Source organism: Lathyrus oleraceus, chromosome 7, assembly GCF_024323335.1.
Source record: "Lathyrus oleraceus cultivar Zhongwan6 chromosome 7, CAAS_Psat_ZW6_1.0, whole genome shotgun sequence".
Lineage (NCBI taxonomy): Eukaryota > Viridiplantae > Streptophyta > Magnoliopsida > Fabales > Fabaceae > Lathyrus > Lathyrus oleraceus.
Window position 1 is genome coordinate 102,711,707 of NC_066585.1, and position 5,444 is coordinate 102,717,150.

Consider the following 5,444-nt stretch of genomic DNA (forward strand, 5'->3'; position numbering starts at 1 on the left):
TGTCCTTGGGAAGTTGACCCAAAATTAGGGTTTCAGTCAAAATGACCTATAATGTCTTGGAATGGATGATGACCTTACAAGCTTCAAGTCCATTTTTGATGAACATAAAAGTTGTTCATATGGTCCTTAAGAACAGTTTTTCTCTTGTGATCATCTCTATTTGACAAACACATTAAAAGTTATCTCTCAGTGTATTTCAAAATAGTCAGATGAATTGACTGATCAACTTCTCAAGTCCAAACCTCATATCTTAATGAATTGATGATTGAGGATACTCAAATAAGTTCAAATATGCATGAAATGATGAATTAAATAACTTCCCTTGATTGCATTTGACCATGGGTTGAGGTTGCTTCATGAGCAAGCACAGTTGATGGACAGATGAATTAGGGTTTCCTTGGGAAACAAGCCTCAAGCCCTTTGATTTGCTTTGATCAAAATGATGAATTGAGATACCTGGGAGGCATATTTGATGGATGAGAGCTTTGGGAACCATTTCCATGCTTGCTTTCATCTTCCCTTGACCATATTAATGCACAAAGGATCTCCTAGAAGCTTTGGATCGTGTGACTGCTCAAGCTACAAACAAGAGATGTTAGTGACATATTTTTGTGCTTTTGGTTAGTAAAAAAAATTAGAAAAGCAATAATATACAATTCAAGCATGCTTGGTGATCTCAAACCAACTCACAAGGGTTCCCACCCAAAGGTTAGGAGTCAAGATGCTTATGATCCTTGAGGCAATGCAAATGCAATGTTATGATGCCATGAGGGATCTTAGGGTCAAAATTGGGGTCTTACACTATCCATGCATCTGAACAAAACCATACCAAAATTCCTCTTATAAAGCACATCACCATTCAGGTAAAAGTTGCCAACTAATCTTCTCAAAGTCTTCTTATCTTTCAAAGATGCCCCAGACGGGTAAATCTGACTTTGGAGGAAACATTTTATATCAAAATACCATGGCTTTTCATCTTTGACTTCTTCAATAGAAAATACACGAGTTGGCCTATCAAGACGCATCACAGTCAAATTAGGAACCTCATTCCAAAAATTCACCACAATCATTGAAGGCAACGTTGCAAGAGCACATGCCATCCGATTTTCATCTCGAGGGATATGACGAAACTCAACCTTTGTAAAGAAAGTTGAAATCCTCCTCACATAGTCTCTACACGGTATCAAACTGGGTTGATTAATCTCCCATTCACCTTTGATCTGATTTACAACCAAAGCTTAATCTCCATAAACATCAAGATATTTAATTATGAGATCGATGGCTTCTTCAAGCCCCATAATTCAAGCTTCATAGTCAGCCATATTGTTTGTACACTTGAAGGTCAATCTAATTGTAAACGGAAAATGAATGCCATGAGGAGTAATAATCACTGCCCCAATGCCATTACCATACGAATTAACAACTCCATCAAATATCATATCCCAACGGGAACCAGGTTTTGGCCCTTCTTCAAGCAATGGTTCATCATAATCTTTCACTTTCAAGTACAAAATCTCTTCGTCTGAAAAATCATACTGCACTGACTGATAATCTTCAATAGGTTGGTAATCCAAATGGCCAGCCAAGATACTACCTTTATATTCTTTTTGAGGTCGGTATTCGATATTATACTCAGATAACAAAATCTACCAACGGGAAATCCTCCCAGTTAAAGCAGGCTTCTAAAAAATGTACTTGATTGGATCCATTTTGGATATCAACCAAGTAGTATGATTTAAGATATACTGGCGCAGGCGCTTAGCAGCCCAAGCCAATGCGTAACATGTCTTTTCAAGCGTAGAATACCGAGTCTCATAGTCGGTAAACTTCTTACTGAGGTAGTAAATTGCATATTCTTTCTTTCCTGATTCATCTTGCTGACCAAGAACATAACCCATACTCTCATCAAGCACAGTCAAATACATGATCAATGGTCTTCCTTCAACAGATGGAGATGAAATCGGAGCTCAAGCAAATACTATTTGATACTCTCAAAAGCTTTCTGGAAATCCTCGGTCCAATCACAAGACTGATCTTTCCAAATAAGCTTGAATATAGGCGCACATGTGGAATTCATATGCAATATAAACCTTGAGATATAGTTCAAGCGACCAAGAAATCCTCTGACTTGCTTCTCAGTTTTGGGCGCAGGCATCTCTTGTATTGCTTTGACCTTGGCAGGATCAACTTCAATACCTTTCTCACTAACAATAAAGCCCAACAACTTACCAGAACAAACACCAAACGTACACTTATTGGGATTCAAGCGGAGTTTATACTTCCTCAAACGCTGGAATAACTTCAACAAATGCTCAACATGTTCTTCTTCATTACTTGATTTAGCAATCATATCATCAACATAAAACTCAATCTCTTTATGCATCATATCATGAAAAAGAGTGGTCATAGCTCTCTGGTACGTTGCACCAACATTCTTTAAACCGAAAGGTATCACTCTATAATAGAATGTTCCCTAGGGTGTAATGAATTTGGTCTTCTCCATGTCTTCAGGTTCCATCTTGATTTGATTATAACCGAAAAATCCATCCATAAACGAAAAGACTTTGAATTTGGCTGTATTGTCTACCAACATATCAATGTATGGGAGAGTAAAATCATCTTTTAGACTGGCTTTATTCAAATCTCTGTAATCAACACACATGCAGACTTTTCCATCTTTCTTAGGAACGAGCATAATATTGGCCATCAACTGCGGATATTTGGAGGTAACAAGAAATCCAACATCAATCTTCTTCTGCACTTCCTCTTTGATCTTTACTGCCATATCAGGGTGGGTTCTTCTCAACTTCTGCTTGACCGACGAGCATTCTGGCTTCAACGGAAATCTATGCTCCATATTGATCACACTGAACTACACCGTGTTTTTGACTCAGATTTCACATGTTTATTAGGACTTTATTATCATTTTGTTTGTATTATGCTCTCTTTTATCTTGTTTTCAGATATTTAGCACTTTCGGACTCTTTTGGAAGAAACGAAGCAAAAAGACCTAAAATTAGGGTTTTTCAGCGAAATTACACACATGGCGTTGCACATGGCGGCCGCTATAGGAGAAGCCATGAGTCACCAGCCCTCAACTAGGAGGTAATCGCCACGTTCCCATGATCCACCCCATTTACACACATGGCGAGCGCCATGGAGGGATGGCGGGCACCATGGAGGGATGGCGGGCACCACCTTTGTATTCCACGTTCCCACTAAGGAGAAGTTGAAGGGCACCATGGTCTTTGCAAGCTGCTGAGATCCTCTATAAATAGTTCGTTCCATTTCACTTTCAAATCATCCAACTTAGTTTTACAACACTAAGCATATATTTATCATTTGTAATAGCGGTAATCTGTCACATCGGGGGATTATCACACCTTAGTGAGATTGAGTTAGGTCACTTCGAGTTGCTGTCGTCTTTAGCTTTAGGAGTTGGAGGTTTATTTTTGTACCAGAATCGAAGCCTCCATTTGGAGCAGGTTCTTATTTATCGCTTTATTTATTTATTTCCCGCATCTCTTTTATTTAATTTATTTCCCGCATCGCTTTTATTTTATTTATTTTCCGCACTCGCTTTACTTTATTTATTTCCCGCACTCGCTTTACTTTATTTATTTTCTGCACTCGCTTTACTTTATTTATTTTCCGCACTCACTTTACTTTATTTATTTTACGCACTTTACTCGCTCTTTATGCCTCACATTCTAAAACAAACTTTTCATCATGATCAATACCGTTGTGTTTGTTTGTGTTACCATGTCTGGCTAAATCTTTTAAAGGTTAGAATGTAAGGATCGCGGTTAAAGTAATGTTTCACATATTGAATATGTAGAAATACTTTAAAGGTTGTTTTGATTTTTAACTTGAGTTTTCTAAAACAAACTTGGTTAGTTTTAATTATTAAAGGAGTGCGAAAGCACCCTGGCTTAGTTAATTAGGAATTTTTATCACTTTAAGGAAAAACTATTTTTGAAACTATTTTCGGACGCGTTGATAGATCTAAAATCAGGAGACTCCTCGGGTAAAACTTTCCAAATCAAAATCACTTTTCAACTAAGTTTATGAGTCTTATTTCTTAAAAATAAGTTTACTACTTTAGCGTTTTGTGCACCTTTTATAAGTGACAATAAAAGGCCTTAATTTAAGGGTAAACTCGGTTCTGAATACGCGAAAGCGACAGTTCCTTTTAAATGGATTCTTTTCAAGAGTAAAAAATATTGCCTCATAAGTAATTCTATTTAGACAATCGAAACATCACTTAACCGTTGTGAGATACATTCGACATATCTTTACCTGCATTTATTATTTACCGTTGTTTTGCAAACCCAATATCTCTTTTATACCGTCTTAGATAAACACTGTAACGATAGTAATCGATAGATTGATGATTGGTCTCTGTGGGATCGATATTCTTTTATATTACTTTGACGTAATTCATGCACTTGCGAATAACAACGATCAAGTTTTTGGCGCCTTTGCTGGGGACCAACTTCGTCAAATTTCGTACCCTGTTGTTACACCGTCTAGACTAAGGCATTATTAGCCGATAAATGCGAAGAACCCGTAGTACCGGAAATTTAGTAGATCCTTTAGCGGAACCCGAACGTTATACTCGTACACGCCTCTTACTCATCCGAATTAAGAAAGCTATGGCCGAGAATCGCGACCGGAGACCCCTTAAGGAATTTTCCCAACCCTCTGATGAGGAACCTAGTTCGAGTATAGTAAACCCCCTTATTCCTACTAACAATTTCGAACTAAAACCGTCTTTATTGCAATTAGTGCGACAGAACCAATACGCGGGTCTCGCTACTGAGAACCCAAATCAACATTTAAAAGTTTTTATCCAACTAGCCGACACCTTTAAATCTAACGGTGCTTCACCCGATGCGATCCGTTTAAGATTATTTCCTTTCTCCCTCAGGGATAGAGCACGTTCATGGTTAGATTCACTTCCAGCTAACTCAATAACTACTTGGGAAGACCTTAGAAGAGTATTCCTGGCTAGATATTTCCCCCTAGTAAGACTGCTATTCTTCGAAACCAAATAACTAGATTTGCTCAAAACCAAGGAGAATCGCTTTTCGAAGCTTGGGAGAGATATAAAGAGATATTAAGAGTTTGCCCACACCATGGCCTAGAACAATGGCTGATCGTTCATACCTTCTACAATGGACTCCATTATAACACCAATATGAGCATCGACGCTTCCGCGGGTGGCGCACTGATGAACAAACCTTATCCATAAGCTTATGACCTAATTGAGGATATAGCCCAAAACCATTACCAATGGGGAACTGAACGAGCATCAATAGATAAAAAGGAGACCCAAGGTGGAACACATGAGGTAAGCTCTCTAGACATGATGGAGGCGAAAATGGGCACTTTAGCCCTTAAGATAGAACATATGTCTACAAACACTCACACCGCAACAGTAG

General features: G+C 38.2%; 1 non-coding gene across 1 annotated transcript; it reads right to left on the reverse strand.

Annotated features, from left to right (window-relative positions):
• Positions 1–5,038: 5,038 nt before the first annotated feature.
• On the reverse strand, positions 5,039–5,145 carry LOC127109817 (small nucleolar RNA R71). Its single transcript, XR_007797067.1, has one exon. It is a non-coding gene; the product is annotated as a small nucleolar RNA R71 (small nucleolar RNA).
• Positions 5,146–5,444: the final 299 nt, after the last annotated feature.